This window comes from Lepus europaeus, chromosome 13 (assembly GCF_033115175.1).
Source record: "Lepus europaeus isolate LE1 chromosome 13, mLepTim1.pri, whole genome shotgun sequence".
Taxonomy (NCBI): domain Eukaryota; kingdom Metazoa; phylum Chordata; class Mammalia; order Lagomorpha; family Leporidae; genus Lepus; species Lepus europaeus.
In genome coordinates this window covers 92,895,235-92,916,805 of record NC_084839.1, presented here as the reverse complement: position 1 = coordinate 92,916,805, position 21,571 = coordinate 92,895,235, and positions in this window count along the sequence as shown.

Below are 21,571 nucleotides of genomic sequence, written 5' to 3'. Positions count from 1 at the left end.
AAAGCCCAGAATTAGCAAAAGGAAATAAATAATAAATATAAGAGCAGAAATGAGTGAAATACAGACTATAAAATGTAAAACTCAATGAAATGAAAATATAATTCTTTGAAAAAGTAAGCAAATTTGAGAAATCCTTGTTTAGATCAAGAACAGAAAATTCAAAAAAATACAATAGACAAAAGGGATACATTAATTTAAATACAAAATATCAGTATGTATTATTATGAACAATTATACATCAACAATATTTGTTAATGTATAACAATCTATATTACAATATATGCTAATGTATAACAATAATATATAACAAATATATCTAGAAGAAATGGACAAATTCTTGATATATACACCTTATGAAAAATTTAGAACACTTAAATCAGTAATGAGTAGTAAGACTGAAAAAAAACAAAATCAAAAGAATCTCCCCATCAAACAAAAACTTAGGATTAGATAGCTTCACTGCTGAATTCCACTAAACTTTTAAATTATTAACAGAAATTCTTCTTAAAGTATTTATGAAGAAATGGAAGAGGAAAGAATTCTTCCAAACTTATTTTATGAGGTCAACAATCCCATGATACCCAAATCTGACAAGGACACAACAAGAAAGCTACATGTTTGATGAATTTAGATGCAAAATTCTCAATGAAATACTATCAGAATGAATCCAATACAGTATTAACAAGATTACTCAACCACGATCAAGTGGGATCCATACTAGGGATGTCAGGATGGTTCAACATTTGCAAACAAATAAATGCAATATACTGCATCATCAGAATGAAGAATGAAAATTACATTATCCTATTATTGGATGCAGAAAAGATATTTTATAGAGATGAGTGCTGTAAACAATCATCCATTCTCAACATGTCCATTTCACTCCAATATAGTACATTTTAGATGCCCTGTTGGTTGTTATGACATCTCAGGGGAAATATATGATAACTGTCTTTTTTGGGAATGGCTTCTTTCACTAAGTATAACGGTTTCCAAATGCATCCACTTCAGTACAAATGACAAGATTTCATTTTTTACAGCTGCACAGTATTCCATAGTATATAAATACCATAACTCTTTATCCAGTCTTCATTTGATGGGCATTAGGGTTGATTCCATATCTCAGCTATTGTGAATTGAACTGCAACAAACACGGGGTTATAAATCACTCTTTCATATACTCATTTCTTTTCTTTAGAGAAATTCCCAGGAGTGGGATGGCTGGCTCATAAGATATGTCTATATTCAGATTTCTGATGTATCTCCATAGTTTCCCAATGTTCTCTAGTAATTTGAAGGTATTGGGTCATAGATTTAGAATTCATTTTGAATGCATTTTTGTATAAGGTGTAAGATAAGGGTTTTACTTTATATTTCTGCATGTGGGCATCCAGTTTTTCCAGGAACATTTTTTGAAGCAAATGTCTTTGCTCCAAGGATTGATTTTACCTCCTTGGTCAAAGATAACTTTGTTGTATATGTTTGAATTGATATCTAGAGTTTCTTTTCTGTTACACTGGTCTACACATCTTTTCTTCTTCTTCTTTTTTTTTTTGCCAGTACCAGGCTTTTTTTATGGTAACTGTCCCTAGTATGTCTTGAAATCTGGTATTTTGATGCCTCTGGCTTTGTTTTTATTTAAAAAGATTGTCTTAGTTATGGGGTCTCTTGTATTTTCATATGAATTTTAGTGTTGTGTTCTCTAGATCTGAGGAGAATGTCGTTGGTAATTTGATGAGCATCACATCTATATCTGTAAATTGCTTTTGGTAATATGGATCCTTTAATGATATTAATTCTTCTACCAGGGAAAAAGAGAAAAGATAACAAGTGCTAGTGAGGATATGGAAAATACTATTGGTGGGAATGTAATTACTACAGCCATTATGAGAAACAGCATGGAAGTTCCTCAAGAAAATAAATAAGAGGCCAGTGCTGTGTCATAATAGGTTAAGCTTCTGCCTGTGGTGCTGGCATCCCACGTGGGTACCTGTTAGAGTCCTGGCTGCTACACTTCCAATCCAGTTCCCTGATATTGGACTGGGAAAGCAATGGAAGATGACCCAAGTACTTGGGCCCCTGCACACACATACATGATTCAGAACAAGCTCCTGGCTCCTGGCTTCAGATCATCCCAGCTCTAGACAGCCATTGTGGCCATTTGAGGGGTGAACCAGTGGATGGAAAACCTTTCTCTCTCTCTTCCTCTCTGAAAATCTGCCTTTCAAATACATAAATAAATGTTTAAAAACTGGGTATATATCTAGGGAAAACAAAATCAATCTTCTAAAAAGACATACATACTCCCATGTTCATTGTAGCAATATTCACACTAGATAAGAAATGGGACTAACCTAAGTGTCTATCCACTGATGATGATTAAAGAAAATGCGGTACATATAATCAATGGAACTGTTCATCATCAAAATAGATGAAACTTCATTATTTTTCAGTGACATGGATACGACTGGAGGTCATTCTATTAAGTGAAATAAATCAGGCACAGAAAGACAAGTATTGTATGGTCTCAATCATATTTGCAATCCAGAAAAGCTGAACTCATATGAATTAGAATATAATGGTGGTTACCAGGGCCTGGAGAAAGACATGGAGAAGGAGGTCTGGGGAAGGATTATTAATGGGTACTAAGTTACCGTTACATAGGACTAACAGGTTCTGGTGTTATATTTCACAACTATATATAATGAAAATGTATGTTTCTCTAAGAAAGAAAAAGCTAGAAGAGATTTTTACTGTTTTTGCCATAAAATAATATTAAATATTTGAGGAGCTTGTATGTTTAGTCTGATTAGACATTTACAGTGTGTACATGTTCAGGAACATCACATGGTACTGCATAAATATATATAATTTTATGTGTTAAACATTTAAAATGGAAAAGCAGTTTGAAATCTATGCATAGTTTTTTTTTATAATGTGTATTTTACATGAACTTATTAAAGGCCCATTCTTATTTTCAACAAATCGGGTAAAGGCAGTCAGATAAAATGTAGTGCTTTGTTGTTGATCTATTCACTTTGTTGAGGTAAGGTGATGATTTCTTTCCTTGAGGCTGAGAGTTGTGAGCTGTCCTGGCTCAGGCCAGAAGCTTGGCCAATGTTCAGACTCAGTCTGCCTCCGAGTTTCTCAGGGACTTCCCGGACCACATGGACTTCTCTGGAGAGGGTTCACTGTCAACATTTTCATTACAGTGGACCACAGGGTAATAAATCCAATTCTCCCTAAAGCAGTTATTTTAAAAAGTCTCTTCCATAAAAATTATAGAGCATAAAAATGCCCACCCATAAGCAGAGGCCAACTACTACAGTTTCTTCTGTCATGTGAGCATAGAGCAAAGCGGTACCTGTGCACTACCTGTGAATGAGGCACAGGTCAAATTCACTTTAACTTTAATTCAAGCTGTTTTCTAGTGCTCAAGCCTAGTGACAGGAAATGCTTTTAAATTCCTAGCCTGAGGCAAATATGAAAAGTGGAGCATAATATCATTTACTAAATAAAAACACTTGAAGAAATAAAATCTGTATCTTTGGCAATAATTTTTCCCTTGGAAAAAAGTCAATAATTGATTAACAATTTAGAAATTATTCACGGTTCCACTGATACATAGAGCTTTATCAGAACTTGATAAACTAATTCTTGCTGAAAAAGCCAGGCATTATCAAATTTTTGTTCACTGGAAAATCACATAATATATAAATCAAACTTTTAATGGAAATCTGGTAGTGGCCAACCACAGAGGATAACAGTCATAGGTTTGAGTAAGCTCCTCTCTGGTAGATCCAGCTGAATTTTCTTCTTTCCCTTGATTGATTGATTGATTGATTGATTACTTGATTGTCATATAACCTCACTCAACATCCTCTGCCCTTAACTCCCACCCTAATGCTCCTGGCCACACTACTCTCTAAAAACTGAAAAATGAAAGAGCAAAGAGACTTTGGTCTCATCCCCTAGGCTGAGTCAATCAACCCACTGGCTAGCCAGATGTCAAGTGCAGAGTCTAGTGCAAGAATTCCCTAGAAGATACATAGAAGCTAGCAGACATGGCGGTTAAGTCTTCTTCTGTTGAATGTTAATTTGCAGTGTTCAGGGCAAGTGCTGTGGCATAGCGGGTAGAGCCACCCCCTGCAGTGCCGGTACCTGTAGTGCCTGTTAAGTCCCGGATGCTCCACTTCTGATCCAGCTCTCTGCTATGACCTGGGAAAGCAGTAGAAGATGGCCCAAGTCCTCTAGTTGTGAAACCAAACATGTTCAAACATTTCCAAATGCTACTAAGAGAGTGCACTAGGTTGAAGATAACTTTTAGACCTTTCTTCAAATATTCCGAATATTCAGATCCATATATCCGGTTGCCCACAGAAAGTTTAATGAAGGTCTCACATATACTATAAAATTGTGGGCATCTCAAAAATTACTTGGCGAAAATTGAATACATAACCTCTTTTTTTTTTTCCCCTCAACTTTTCTGGAACCCATTTACTTTGAATGCTACCCTGTCCATTGGATGTCTACACTATCTGCATGCAATTGCTTGACGCCTAAATGCCACAGTGTTCACCCCTGCCAAAGCCTTGTATGGCACGCAATGGCTTTCTAACTTTGCTGCAGAAAACTCTGCCCCTTAGTCAACATCATGGAATCACTTTGATATATCCAGAGCATCTTTCGTGCCAGTCTCCTCTCCATGTTTTTAGCTTTGCAGTTACTTCATCATTTATCTGGAAATCTGCTTTCCTCTTTGCCTTGCTAATTCTAAACCATCTTCTCCCACATCTCAGCTAAAATCTCACTCCTTCAAAGAAGTGATTGTCTAGACTGGGGTGAGCCCCCCAACTTTAATGTCAGGCAGTCCTTGACTGCCTTTTTATAATTATAATTAAATTTTTGAATCTCTGGTTATAGTATTGTCTTATATAGTATTTTTTCCATATCACCAATAATTTTAGCTTCATTAATGAGGGACCATGTCTGTATCCCTTGTCTCTGTGTAACTTAAATGTAGATCAAAATCTGCCATACTCCTTGGAAAATATAAATATATTTTGGGGCTGGTGCTGTGGCGTAGCAGGTAAACCCATTGCCTGTGGAGCCAGCATCCCATATCATTGCTGGCTTGAGTCCTGACTGCTCCAGTTCCAATCCTGCTTCCTGCAAATGGCCTGAGAAAGCAGTGGAAGGTGGCCCAAATGCTAAGGCCCTCATATCCATGGGGGAGATCAGGAAGAAGCTCCTGGCTCCTGCTTTCAAATTGGACCACCATTGCAGCCATTTGTTTCTCCCTCCCTCCCTCTCTCTCTCTTAAACTGCCTCTCAAATAAATAATTGAATAGTTTTAAAAAGTGAATAAATAAATAAACCCAGAGGTACCTACCAGGAGTTTAGCTTTTTAGGCTTCTGACTTCTGGGGATGTCTCCACAGGGCTTTGTGAGATCATAATTGTCTTTTCTAATAATTCTGTTGCACAAATATCTCCAGTTTTTATAATTTGTGAAATGGATGCTAAATTTTAAATGTGGATTTCACTACTACTGTGAGAAATGAAGAATGTGATTAAACGGTGAATCATAAAACTGCTATTGGAATTAATGAACCAATTGGTAAAACTATATTTAACATGAATAGTAATATGTAAATGAAGTAAAACTTTATTCTGATAAGTGTCAAAATACTTCAATTTTACAAGTATAAATAAAAATGATTTTCCATAGTAATTGAAATATAAAACAATGCATAGATTTGAGTACATTGAAAAATTTCAATTTGATAAAAGTGGCACCAAAATTAAAATATAAGAAGAATGATTTATAAAGGATACAAAATTATATTATATTATAAGTACTCTTATACACCATCAACAAAAAGTCAGATCACTTATTATTTAAAAAAATGGGAAAAGAAGAAAACAATACACAAAAAAATAAAATCCAATATTTTTTTTTATTTTTCAAAAATGTTTTGAATGAAAATACCAGAACACTATATTATACTTTATAATAGAAAAACATTGGAAAACCCTATAAATCAAATGGTGGAGGACTGTTTAAATAACCATTTAACCACAAAATAAATTTATACTTGGAGGGGCTCACACCGTAGCAACACCAGCATCCCATATGAGTGCCGGTTCTAGTCCCAACTGCTCCTCTTCCAATCCAGCTCTCTGCTTTGGCCTGAGAAAGCAGTAGAAGATGGCCCAAGTGCTTGGCCCCTGAACCCACATTGGGAGACCAGGAAGAAGCACCTGGTTCCTGGCTTCGGATCGGCATAGCTCCAGCCACTGTGGGCATTTGGAGAGTGAACCAATGGAAGGAAGACCTTTCTTTCTGTCTCTCCCTCTCACTGTCTATGACTCTACCTGTCAAATAAATAAATAAAATCTTTAAAATATTATATTTGGAAATAAAGTTGAGAATATAAATCTCTGTTGGTTGACATGGAGCTACATTATAGTTTAAAAACTAGTTTGAGTGTCTCCCAAGAACCTGGTGTTAAAGGCTTGGTTCCTAAAGCATTATGTTAATAAGAGGGTGGGAAGTTGATCCGATTGTGATGTATAGAGGAGAACATTTGGGCATGGCTTAGCTTGGATTAGGTTTGGAGGTAAGTATACCTTTACTGAACCATGGTGGCTGTATAGGCAACACATAGACAGACTTGTCCCTCCCTTGCTATGTGGTGCCCTGAGCTACCATAAGACTTGACTTCTCAGCAAAAACACCATCATCAGATGACGAACCCATGGGGCTTCCTGGTGTTGGACTATAACTTTCTTCCTTTGTTAGTAGATTGTCTTAAGTATTTTGTTGCAGTAATGAAAAGCTGACTAGTACAAGGTGTGTGCATGTTTATAAACATACACTCCCAAATTCATAATGTTTTACATAGTTAAAAAGTGAGTTTACAAAATATGGATATTATGATGTGTCTGTTGTACAGACTATGGGAACAACTTAGACAAAAACAGGCCTATGTGAAGTGGTGTGTTCATGTTTGGATGACACAATTATCTTAGTATTTAATTCTTTAATATTTAAGTTTTGTATTGGCCCAAATTGTTTACAATGTATACTTGCTTTATAACCATGAAAAAAAAAAAGGCATACTTATTCTGGAAAAATTAGTCCAAAAATAGACTTTAAAGATCTCAGATGTTTTTCCATGAAAGTAAAATATATTTTAAATATTTCAGCCTCAAGTTTCTTTCTGCTGGAAATATAACTTTTAAAAAATGCAACCTTTGCTACCATATACTTTCTAAGGCTAACTTTCAAAATCCTCAACACTAGTGTTTAATAATATAATTTTGCATTCTTTCTGCAACTATCAGAGTTAAATTCAGAATCTTAAACCTTCCTATAACTCATCCATCACATTAGTAAGGAAAATTGGAGTATGCCTCACTATCCCAAATGAAAATTAAAGCCATCTGCTAATTCTGCAACATACCTCACCTAAATGTTTTGCAAAATCTTGTAACTTGAGTAAACACAAGAAAAGAGGCGAACACAGCCTCAGAGCGTCTTTAATCTTTGGCCGAGGACCATGAGGAGAAAATGCCATCAGCAGAGGAATGTGTTTTGAATAGGGGGCTTCTTCAAAACTAAATTGTCTTGTTTGTCCATAACTTTCGTTTCAGTTTCATAATGGTTAGCAAATGAGCTGGGCTGCTTTGGTGGGTCAGAGGAAGACTGTTAAAGCACCGTTTTATCTTTCTTTTGCCACAAATTTTCTGCAGAACCCTAAGGGCCACATTTAGAAATGTAGATAAACCAGATGTGCTCATAAAATTGAGCATACCTGTGCTGCCTACCAGAAAAAAAAAAAAAAAAAAGAAAAGAAAAGGAAAAATGTTTTCTGTTGCACAATACTCTGATTTCCTCCTGTTGCCTGTAAAGGTCCCAGCAGACAAAGGTTCTTCCTCATCTTCTGGGCAGACTGGCAGCACCAGCTTTGAGAATCTTAGTGATGAGGCTTCTGCAAATAAGCACAAGTCGCATGGTGTCAACTTCAAATGAAATCATAGCACAAAAACAAAACATGCATAAATTGATAGAAATTATAGAGCATCAAATGAGAAAGAATTTTATATCCTCATTTGTGTATTCTTCCTGTCTATAAACATATGTTTGCACATGCTGTGTATTGATAGAATAACATATAAAATTACAACATTGCATTTGCAACACTGTAGTTAAGGTTGTCTTCATTTTTGTATTTCTGAGGTTTTATATCTGAACTGTAAGCAGTCTTTCTGGGCAGAAATTTGACAGTATATACAGTATACAGTATAAAACTAGAAGAGTGCTCAACTTTCTCCATATTATGGGGGAAATATCACAGGAATGTTCATGTTTTAGAAAACATTTATATAGTTGATATAATAATGCATCCTTTTTAGTTCATCTTTAATAATTCCAAGACAGAAAGCAATCAGGAAATTCATTTTCTATCTTTACCTACATGTTACTACAATAGGGAGAATAGAATGTGAGCTTTTTTTTTTAATATAACAATACATTTAAAATTTTATGGTCATTTGAATAAGGAAAAGTCCCTTACTGATATTTCAAATAAAGAAGAAAAATTATTAAATATCCAGAATTAACATAAGAAATCACCTTAGATTTTAGTGAAATAATACAATATTGCATGTAGCATAACTGAGTTGAAGTTACTTTCTAAATAAAGCTAATAAAATAATTGTGAACACTCAAAGTGAATATTCACTATTAAAATTTTTAAAATTTTATTTTGGAGCAAATTTGTTAACTGGGTTTATGAAGGATATTAACACTATTTTATAATTTAAGGAGCTCAATATACTGCTTTGAAATAGAATTTTTGAAAGATTTGACACCTGTAAGCAAAAATAAAGCTTCAGAAGTCAAATTTATTTATTACCTGATGATTTCCTGTACATTGCTAAAATTTGATTATTCTCCTTTGATTCTGGACACATTATTTAAACAAATTGTTTGCTAGTTTGCATAGACCTTGCTTTCATTGATTAAAAAAAAAAAAAACATGCTTTGAACATTGAATTTCCCTCTGAGGACAATGGTTTTAATTCAAGGCACATTTTTTTTTTTATTTGACAGATAGAGTTAGACAGTGAGAGAGAGAGACAGAGAGAAAGGTCTTCCTTCTGTTGGTTCACTCCCCAAATGGCTGCCACGCCTGGCGCTGTGCAGATCCGAAGCCAGGAGCCAGGTGCTTCTTCCTGGCCTTTCACACGGGTGCAGGGACCCAAGTACTTGGGTCATCCTCCACTGCCCTTACGGGCCACAGCAGAGAGCTGGACTGGAAGAGGAGCAACCGGGGCTAGAACCCGACCCCCATATGGGATGCTGGCGCTGCAGGCAGAGGATTATCCAAGTGAGCCATGGTGCCAGCCCTAAAGACACATATTTTTTAAATTATATAATTTTAAGTCATTTTTAATATTTATCAATCATTCTCAAAAACCTTTCCTGCATTTATTTACTTTTTTTAATGTTGGAAATGAGAAAAAGCATACTTTGTGGAATGCAGGCTGCATATTTATTAGCAAGTAACTGTGGAATTAATTTCTCTTATGATACACAACTTTAAAAAATCAGATTAAGAGATAAGTGTTGAAATACTTTGGAGGTTTGCACGCTGAAGTTGAAAAAAATCTAGTCATGACATTCAGTGGTTTTAATTGGTTCAGTTTCAGTTCTGTAAACATACACATTGTATATCAGAGCATGGAGGATGAAATAATACATTTTCCAAATGCTAATTATTAGGAGCTGGGAGGGGTAGGAAGGATAAAATGTTTGGATACAAAATTAGGGGAAATTGGGCATGGTTCATTAATTATGAGATGCTAAGAGCTAAAACTAGGTGTCTTTGTATTGCTGCCTTGCAATTTCTGTTTTTTAAATTTAAAACTCTTCTGAAACAAAATGTTAAAAAAGAAACAAAGCAAAGCTGGAAAACACTTGGTTTCGACTGATTACCCCAGTAATGTACCTGCTAAGTTATGCACTCATTCCCAAACGCCATGTTCTCTTTTCTCCCAACTTCTGCAATGGCGGACTCCTGGGAGTTGGGAAGCTGTGCGGGCTCCACTGCCCTGGAGCCTGTAGGTGTGTGTGATTTCGTTGGCTCCATCCTTCACCACTCACTATGTTAAACATTCGGACTTGCTTACACTTCACTGCCCAATAGCAAATGCTTCATGTCACTGCTCCCTGGGGACTGAATCAGAATGAGACACTTGCCATTCAAGAGGGAAAGCTAGTAATGATTTGAAACTGTGAGAACCAACAATAATACAGGACAGAAAGTTGATATGATTCAAAATTACAGACCTAGACTTTATTTTCTATTCTGTACAATATGCATTTAACAATCCAACTGTTTTTCTCAGGACATAAACAGTTTCTTTTTCTTACCTAGAAGCAGAACTTTACAGATGCAAATAACTCCAAAATTGGCATATTCACATCTTGAAGTTGTCTACAGCAAAAGCAGATGGTTTCTGGAATGTTTGTGCCTCTACTTATTATAAGAAGACATTTTTGGAAAGAAGGGAGTTCTTTAATTTAATATACTCTGAATTATAGAAAGTGACTATTCTTACTGAAACCTGTTCTTCCATATCTTATGAGATAAACAGGTTTCTGAAAGTTAATGGCTGAATCTATTTCTCAGGAGATAGTCATTTATGTTGATGTCCTTTCATGGATATAGAATCTAGTTTAGGAGAATACTTGAAGCATGTGGTCTTTAACATAGGCACTCACTGACAGTAGTTAAAGCATAAATGAATGAGTAACAAACAATGGGGTCTTCTCATTTTGAGGCTGGTATCTCTTTACTTATTAGTCTTTTGCAGAGTTTTGAGGCACAATGATTTGGGGAGATTGGAAACCTCAAAAATGTGTACATGCTATTCTTTCCACATTGCTTTTGGGTTTGGTTACAGATCTAGGTTAGAGTGATGGTTGATTTCATGTATCAAGTTGCCTAAGTTAAGGGATGCCTAAATCATTGCTAAAATATTAGCTTTAAGTGGGTTTGTGATGGTGTTTCTAGAAAACATCCATTTAAATAGGTAGACTGAATAAAGAAAATTCACCTTCACCAGTATGGGTACCAATATATTGAAAATCCAATATAGAGAAAAGAGGCAAACGATGAAAATGTTCTCTCTCTCCTTGAGTAAGGATGTCATTAATTTCCTGTATTCAGGCATTGGAGTGCTTGGTTCCTAGGCCTTTGAACCCTAGAACTTACAAGAGTGGAACCCTTGGTGGTCCTCAGGCCTCACGACTTAGCCTAGATTTACCACCAACTTTCCTTGTATATGGCAGATAATTCTCTGCAGAATCCTGACACCATCAATCACTCTATGGGATAACCATACAGAAAGAACTGCATCTTCATAATTGTTTTGTAGTTACCCTCGTCACCTGTTGGATATAGTTAGAACTTAAATCTAGGAATGGACATTTAGCATAGGGCTGCATTTAGGATATTTGTATCCCATATCAGAGTATCTGGGTTGAAGTCCTTCCTGCTTCTGATTCCAATTTCCTGCTAGTGTGCAACCAGGAAGGCAGTAGGTGATGACTCAAGTACTTGGGTCATTTCTACACACATGGGAGACCCAGATTAAGTTCTAAACTGTGGTGTCAGCCTGGCCCATCCCAGGCTGTTGTGGACATTTGTGAAGAGAACTAGAAGATGAGACAATCCCCTTTCTCTCTTTGTCTGTCTTTTCCTCTGTCACTGTATCTCTCTCATCAATTAAAATAAAGAAGAAATTTTAGGGGTTGGCATTGTAACACAGCACATTAAGCAATTTCCTGTCCTGGCATCCCATATCAGAGCTATAATTTGAGTCCCAGCTGCTGCTCCGCTTCTGATCCAGCTCTCTGCTAGTGCACCTGGGAAAGCAGTAGAGGGTAGCCCAAGTGCTTGTGCCCCTGCCAGCCATGTGGGAGAACCAGATGGAGTTCCAGCCTCCTGGCTTTGACTAGGCTCAGCCCTGGCTGTTGTGGCCATCCCTCTCAATCTGTAACTGCCTTTCAAATAAATAAGTCTTTTTAAAAAAGCAATTTAAAAAAAATTTAAAAGGAATTGGAATTCTTTGGACCTATGGAGTTGACTATGTTGTTAATTCACAAAGATAATTAGAGACCTGCCACGTGTGGAGATATAAGATTGTTACTGTGAAATATTCGCGCGGTCATGGAGCAAGGCAATTTAGTATTCTTCCTGCCATTGAGGACACTATTAGCAAATATTTCATTATTTTCATGAAGGCTTCAGAGCTGCAGACCACCATCCAACCTTGTAGTGGGAAATATGGTAGATGACATGTGACACAGCTGTGTGTTCACATCTTAACGTGTTGGCAAATCCATCACCTGGCCTCCTAGCTATTTATTTTTCATCACCTCCCTGCTCAATTCTCAAGGACCTGCTAACTGTTCACCCCTCTTTCCTGCTCTACTCCCCAGCTTTCTGACCTACTGCCAGCAGATCCAGCTACTTTAAAGTACCTTCATAATATCTGCATTGCTTAATATGTCCCTCCTAGATGTACCACACATGTTATATATGTCATTCAGACTATTTGATATGCTGCATATATCTATATTTGCATATATACTGTAAATATCACTTGTTTTTTTAATATTATGACTGTCAGTATTCCTTAATGTCAAAGATGTAATTCATACTGTTAGCCAGGATCTTAACAGGCAACCCAATCTGCTATCCCAATTTGATCTCCCATCCTTGTTTGGCAGGAATCTTGTATTGCAAGCAGATAAGTCCACTCGCTTCTTTCATTGTCTTGAATTCTCAGATGGCATTTGCTAAGACCAATGAGATGCTATGAGTACATTTTCCCAGGCCATCCTTGCTTACACATGAAAGTGGTACAGAGTACCTAAGTAAGTGGCTCTTTATTTGTCCACTAAGAAAGTATTCAATCATAATGATAATTTTTATAGCAGAAAAATAAAATGTTGGAGGGGTACAAATAAATCCAATGTTATTCACAACTCAGTTTAATAGTTTTTTGTTTTAATTGAATATCAACAGAACTCAATCTAGGTATTTTGAAAGACTCTGGGCTTGATGAAGGCCCTAATCAAGTAAACTCCAGAAGACACAAGGAAGCTTATGATTTAGGAAACTCTCCAACTTGATCTTTTCTGATACTACCCCTTCCTCAGATCTGGGAAAGAGGAATTCTACCGCCCAACACGCATGTACTACAGAACCCGGCAGAAGAAAGGAGAACGTGTTTTTTAAAGAACTTTAGATGCCTTATAATAAATCTCGATGTGCTTAAATGTCCCCAGGGAGTTTAAAAAAGTCTGGATGTGTTTTCTCAAATATCTATTTAAAGCATATTAGAGTTTTTTAATTGCACTAGGGACTTTTCAAAGCGTATCAGGACAAAACAGTAGAGTATAGGCCCCAATATGCTAATTAATAGATAGCTAGACCCCTGAAATAAGCCTGCAACACTCCATTAATCAGGCAGTAATTGAATTGGCACAGTGCTTTTGTGCAAACTACATGATAATTGAAAAACCAAACCTGGCAGCAGCGAGGGTGAGGTTCTCCACAACGTCATAAAACAGGGCATCCTATTTGCACTTGTCAGTGGGCAGTTGACCCAACTGTCAGGAGGTTTGGCATGGAGAGAAGGCCAACTACTTTCTGAGTCCAATGTAACTTTGCCTCCTGCTGGGATGGTCTTTTAGGTGTGTGATATTTGATGACCAGAAGCATAACCCCATGGATATATGAATAATGGTTGAAATGCTTTTCTCTATTTTACCTAAAGACATCTGCCAATTAATGTGATTATAAAATAATAGTGAGGAACAGATGTTTCATTTGCTAATTTTATAACTGACTGTTTGAAAGCTAACTACCTGGGGATTTAACTGGCAGATACTACTTTCCTTACGAAAAAAGAAACAATGAATGCATTTTTCCCACACAGCTGATGTGGTGGTGTAATTCTGGATACTGGTTGCCTATAGTAAGAGCTCAGTGAGAGGGAGGCTGATTGCTTCTAAATGAAGAGATGAAAAGTAGCATTTTCAGACTTTTTATAACAAACCTTAAGCATATTGCTACACCAAAAAAGGATGTTGCAATAATAGGGTTTTGCGTGTTATACTGGGACGACAAGAGACTATAGATGCGATAAAATGAGAATGAAAAATTATAAGAGAATTCCTGCATTTTCCAGCTCTTTAAGAATAACAGATGATGAGCAGGAAACATGGAATCATGGTGGAAGGGTTAGCCTTCTTGATGTGGAAATCTGGAGAGGAATATTTTAAGAAGTTTAGAAAAGAATAAGAAATAGTTCAGTTATTTTAGTTCTAATTTATTATTTTTCTTCCTCAAGGAAGGTGATTATATAATTAAATATCCATGAGATATGTTTTTCCAAGTTTAAGATCATTTCTGAATTAGACTCATCTTTACACAGTGTGTGGGCTCTCTGGCCCCTCACTCTCTCTGTTTCAAGAATTCAGCTCTGGATGGAAGTTAAGTAAAATATGCAATTAAATATCATTTTAATTAAGAAAAATACTTGGACTGGGGTATTAGATATGCCACTTACTATGTCTGTGATCCTAGGCAAGTCACTTAATCACTCGGCTTCTCTTATCTTATCTTTGGGCAGATAGAAGTTTAATAGCATTTAATATAATAGAGTCTAATATACATATGTTAGAGTTTCAGCACTTTAAAAATTTGTAGTCCCTTTCACAGAAGCAAGATGTGGATTTTCCTTGAAAGTTTTTGAATTCATTGAATAGTTCACGTAGCATAACTTATAGGTCCTATGTCAAGAGTATATTGAAATCAGTTTTTTCTTTTTCAAGTTTCAACTGCTCCTAAGCTTTAGAGAAATTTTGAAACTTATACAAAAGCCACAGGGGCACTGAATGTTCATGTACACTAAACAACAAATGTGCATGGTGGGATCAGTCTCAGAGCCAGCAGAAGGACTTCAACCTGGGAAATGGGATTTTCACTGTGTCAGCTTGACTTCTGCTTCAGTTGACTTCTGCTTCTTGCCTGTAAGTTGACCTTGCTACCAGCAAAAGTATTTAAATATAGTCTAACCTTCCATGCAATGTGAATTGACCATTATTATCCAGAATCTATCAATGATCAACAACTCAAAGGGCTATTCTGTGTCATGAACTGTAAGTCTGTTTTCTGTAAAATAAAGCAAAGTACTGAAGACTCATGGTGGTTTTCTAATTCTGGGGCTCTTTTGTAGGCCCTACAACACTTTTTTAAAATTAATTTAATTAATCAATTTTACTGCAAAATGGTTCCTTGAGAGCTTTTGTGCTCTTCAGCTAGTCAACTCAGTTTGTTTCTCTATTATCTGGGAGGGTTTGTCTTCACAGCATCCTCCCCAGGTTCTCTTTCTTTCTTTTAGATGCTGAGTTATTCCCAATGCATATGCAAAAACCTTCCTCTAATTCTCCAGACCTTGTGATTTCAGATGCCACTAGACCTGTTTTCTCTCTACCCTTAGCCTGACTTTTATTGTGATGTATTCATTTGGAATAGAGTTGGAATATTTTCAAAACACTTTTTTTCTCTAACTTTACCCTTCTTATTTTTCTTTTTTTATATCTTACATTCAGAACTTCCAGCTTTATCTCCAAAACATAAATTTCATGTTCCTACTTCTTACCATCACCCTGGCCAGTGTTTGCCATTTCTTTTCTGCTTCTGCAGTAGCTCCCCCACCAAACTATCTTCTGTTCTTGCATCCAAATAATCAGTGCAAAAACACAGTAATTGGATGATTCTTTGAAATGTAATCATCTATCACTCTCTCCATACATTTAAAACCCATTTAAAACTCTACTTGTTGTTTTCTGCCATGGCTTGATAGTAGTTTGGATGGAGGATGTTTCCAAAGGACCATATGTTACAGACTGATCAACAAAGTCTTGTGTTCCTGATATCATGAATGTGGGAACTTAATCCAATCATAGTGTCTGTAGGTGTGGCATTCAGAAGGGGACTGGATTGGATTGAGCCAATAACGTGGTGACACCATGGTTAAACTTCGGTGGCTTTATAAGATACAACATCATTACAGACAAGTATGCACTCTCTGTCCACTCACATGTCCTGCTCCATCGTTGCTACCCTGTTGGAGGCTACACCATTAGCGTCATCTGATGTTGGAGTTTAACCTCCAAAACTGTGAGCTAAATAAACCTTTCTCTTTATAACATTAGATTTCTCATTGTAGTAAAGAAAAATGATTTAAATACTTCCCATTGTATTTGGAATGAAGATCAAAACCTTCAAAGGCAAAAAAATCAAGATCTGCTCTTATTTATCTGCCTTATGTCCCTTGTCTCCTTTTCCTTTTGACCACTGGACCGGCTTCATCACTGAATCTCAGCCACCCATTTGCAGACCCCTCTCTGGGTGGTCATCAGTCCCTTGTTTATGATTTGCTTGCCTGGTGAGCTCTTTCCTAGATTTTGTGCATCGCTGAAATCTTATGTCCTTCAGCCTTCAACTTAAGACCCATTTCCTCAAGGAACTCTCCTCTGCATTCACAAACCCTCCACACCAACCAAATTACTCTCCCTCTCCATTTATTATTTATACCAATGGCTTATCATAATCTCAGTTTATCTCTTCATCTTTTCAGTGCTTTCCTGCTGCCACAAGAACAAACCCTCCATGCTGACAGGGATTTTGTCAAGTCCTCTTCCTTGCCATGCCAAGGCCAATGCTCAGCAAATACTTGTGAAATTGATTTTTAAAAATGTTTCTACTAACAGCATATGCTTGCCGTCTGTGCAACTGCGAAGGAGATACCAGCCCAGTGGTAGACACAAACGAAGAGCCTGGGTCTTTTCCAAGTGTTTTCAGAAACAGAGAAATCAATAACCACTCAGAAATATACTTTTTTTCCTAAAAATAAAAAATATATTTCTTAGCACAGTTAATGTTAATCAAATTTGACTCCATGGGAACAGACATATAGGGAAATAAATTTATTTAAAGCAAACATAAAGGAAAAATAAAGAAATATCTAGTTCAGGGCTGCCAAACTGTTCCATAAACATCCAGAATAGTAAATATTTTGTGCTTTACCAGCTATAGTTCTTGGTTGTGACTATTGTGTAGTCCAACGGTGGACAGAGATAAAGCCACTCAGGAAGTGTGCCTGTAGACCACTGACACTATTTGCTGACACGTAAATGTAAATTTCACATCTTTTCCATATGGCATGGATTACTCATCTTGTTTTATTATTTTTTTCAAGCATTTAAAATGTGAAAACATCCATAACTCATGGCGGGGCTAGATTTCACTGCTGGACCCTGGTTTGACAATCCCTCTCCCAGAATATTCAACTGTCACTAACTCCCTCTTCTTTGAATTGCTAAGAATTGATTGGTTAGCTTAAAGTTTCTAGGCAATACTCAGTGCGTATGGTCTGGATGTTCAGGAGATATTTGCATCTCTAGATACAATGCTAACATCTGTATTTTGGCTTCAGAGCCTTTAATCCTTTCAGAGACCATAATGATTTTATATTTTGATGCATCAGAAAATCTCACTTCTATAATAATTAAAGAAATGACTCTTTATGTCTTAACTTTCTGAATGAGTAACATGTTTGTTCCTGAAATCATGTACATCAATTAATATCAACCTACACACATTCTACCCTATTCTATGTATTCTACTCTGTGGTACTGCAGACATTCCATTGCCCTACCATCCCAGTCAGAGACTGGGCATTTGGTAGTGCAGAGAAAGTCCAATCAAATGTCACATATGCATTATGCCTTTATTATATAAGTGAGAAATTCCTGTTTCTTTATAATTGCGTAACATTCATCACAACATGCAAAAGTTGACTCTTTACAAAAGTGTATTTGTAAAAAATCTGATGGGACAGGCATTTGACCTGGTGGTTAAGATGCTTGGAACACCCACATCATCAATCATAGTGCCTGAGTTCAAGTCCTGGCTTTGTTCTCTCTTCCTGTTTCCCACTAAGGAACACATGGGGAGGCAGCAGCTGATAGCACAAGTGACTGGTTACCCATTACCTACGTGAGAGGCTCAGAATGAGTTCTGGATTCCGTTGTTTAGCCTGGGAAATCTCTCTGTCCCCGCCCCCCTCTCTCTTTCAAATAAGTAAAATAAATGAACCTGATGGTTACTGATTCTTACTGTTTGTTTTGAGATAGTGTATCCTTTGATCTTCTTACTATACCACCCGTGTATTAAATTTCATCCCATCTCATGCTTCCTCTAATTGAACAATGGCAACTTTCTCTGATTTGCTCAGTCATGTCTCTTCTAGGTCTTGCTCTAGCACCTAGCTCAGAACTCCTAAATGCCTTACATAAAACCACTGAGTTCCGGCTGGTGCCATGGCTCACTTGGTTAATCCTCTGCCTGTGGCACCGGCATCCCATATAGATGCCAGGTTCTAGTCCTGGTTGCTCCTCTTCCAGTCCAGCTCTCTGCTGTGGCCCAGGAAGGCAGCAGAAGATGGCCCAAATGCTTGGGCTCCTGCACCCGCATGAAAGATCAGGAAAAAGCACCTGGCTCCTGACTTTGGATTGGTGCAGTGCCGGCCATGGCGACCATTTGATGTGTGAACCAATGGAAGGACAACCTTTCTCTCTGTGTCTCTCTCTCTCACTGTCTATAACTCTACCTGTCAAATAAATAAATAAATAAAACCACCGAGTTAACTCCTCTTCGTTTCCAACTTACTTGAAACAAATTCACATATAATTTTGTCACCCTCTCTTATAGCTACTGTTGCTACATAATAAACCTGCCTACAACCTATGGTCTTGTCTTTTAACAACACCAATCATTTATTTGGTTCATGAGTTTGATATTTGGGCAGAACTCTAGATGGACATCTCATTTCTGTTCCAGGCCATTCAATGTGTTGGACAGACTGGTAGCTGGAGGGTCATTTTTATTCAAGGATTCACAAATATGTGGGAGGTTGGATGTTGGTATTCCACAGGTTCTTTGGTCTGACTTAGAGCATGATGACTGGGTGCCAAGTACAAGCATTTGAGAGACCGGAAATGGGAGCTGCTAGTTTCTTAAGGACAGCAGTGCTTTAGGGCTACAGTACTGGATGCGAGGATTATCGGAGAATTATGGGACCATGTTTTAAAACCTCTGCTTAAAAATTTGTCTTCTTTTTTCTTTTGGTAATAACACTCTAAACGCCCACGTACAAGGTTCAGTGGCCTCTCTTCAGTATACAATTTCTCTGTGACCTCTCTTCTTTCCCAACTCTTGGACCTCGTTACTCTGTCCTTTCTCATCTTTTTTGACAGAGAGGACACTGCTTGCTCATGATCCACTTTTAAGCTTAATTTGGTTTTAATTATCATGGCACAATATTTTCACATATTTATACATACAAAGTGATGTTTTGATTTGGGAATATATTGGGTCATAATTCAAGGTAATTAGCATATACATCACCTTTAACTTTACATTTCTTTATGATGAATGCATTCAAAATCTTCTGTACTAACTTCTTTGACATATTTAGGCTGCATTACTGGTAATTTTATTCACCTTGCTCTCACACAGATCAGCAGAACTTGTGATTCCCAGCTATTTGTTACATTGTACCCATTGCTGAATGGGTAGCATAATTATTTCCATTAATCAATATTAACCACATCCATTCTGCATCCTTTTACCCTGCCTCATTTTACCCTGTGTGACTCCAGACATTCTATTGCTCCTATACCTCTCACCATCCACTCTTCCTCCAGCTATCCCCAGTCCCTGATAATTGTCATTCTACTCTCATCTTCTGAGGTCAACTCTTTTAGATTCCATGTACGAGTGAGAACATACAGTATTTGTCTTTTTCTGCCTGACTTACTTTACTTAACATTCCCTCCAGGACCATCTAAGTTGTCACAGGATTTCAGGGTTTTATGGCTAAGCAGTAATCCACCACTGTATGTGTGTGTGTGTGTGTGTGACAAATTTTCTTTTTTTTTTTAAGATTTATTTTTATTTACTTGAAAGACAGAGTTACAGAGAGAGGTAGAGACAGAGAGAGAGGACTTCCATCCGCTGGTTCACTCCCCAGATGGCCACAACGGCCAGAGCTGCGCTGATCCAAAGCCAGGAGCCAGGAGCCTCCTCTGGATCTCCCATGCGGGTACAGGGGTCCAAGGACTTGGGCCATCTTCTACTGCTTTCCCAGGCCATAGCAGAAAGCTGGATCAGAAGAGGAGCAGCCAGGACTAGAACTGGCGCCCATATGGATTGCCGGTGCTTCAGGCCAGGGCGTTAACCCGCTGAGCCATAGCACTGGCCCCCTTTCTTTTCTTTTCTTTCTTTCTTTCTTTCTTTCTTTCTTTCTTTCTTTCTTTCTTTCTTTCAAGATTTATTTTTATTTACTTGAAAGACAAAGTTACAGAGAGAGGTAGAGACAGAGAGAGGTAGAGACAGAGAGAGAGGGACAAATTTTCTTTACCCATTCATCTATTGATAGACATTTAGCTTGATTTCATGACATGGCTGAATAGTGCTACAGTAACAGTGGAGAACAAGTGGGAAAAACTATAATAATGAACACAGTATGGGATTGGCATAAAAACAGAAACAGAAACCGATGGAGCAGAATAAAGAGCCCAGCAACAACTCACACATTTGCAGCCACCTGGTTCTTTATAAAAGACCAAGAACAGACAAAGAAGAAGGGATAATTTTTTCAATAAATGATGTTGGTAAAACTGGATATCCACAATCAGGAAAATAAAAAATAACCCTCTTCTTCCCATTCTGTCACCAATTGAAAATATCAACTCAAAATGGATTGATCTCTTAAATGTAAGCCTTGAGACTATGAAATGCTAGAAGAAAATAGAAGTGAAACACTATGGGATACTGATCTTAGCAAATATCTTTTGTAAATGACCCAAAATGCACGTCAGACAACAAGGAAAATTGACAAATGGAATTGTAAAAAAAACTAAAAACCTTTAATTTCAGAGCAAAATACACAGCCAACAAAGGAAAGAGAAAAGCTACAGAATGGGTGAAAATATTTAAACATTGTATAACTTTTTTTAAAAGATTTATTTATTTATTTGAAAGATATAGTTACAGAGAGAGGTAGAGACAGAGAGTGGTTTTCCATCCACTGGTTCACTCCCCAAATGGCCGGAATAGCCAGAGCTGCGCCGATCCAAAGCCAGGAGTGAGGAGCTTCTTCCAGGTCTCCCACGCAGGTACAGGATTCCAAGGACTTGCGCCATCCTCTACTGCTTTCCCAGGCCATAGCAGAGAGCTGGATTGGAAGAGGAGCAGCTGAGACTAGAACTGGCACCCATATGGGATGCCGGCGCTTCAGGCCAGGGCGTTAACCCACTGCACCACAGCGCCAGCCCCAAAAACTCTATATCTATTAAGAGGTTAGTATCCAGGATATATATATAAAAAAACAAATTTTTTTTTAAGTTTTTTTTT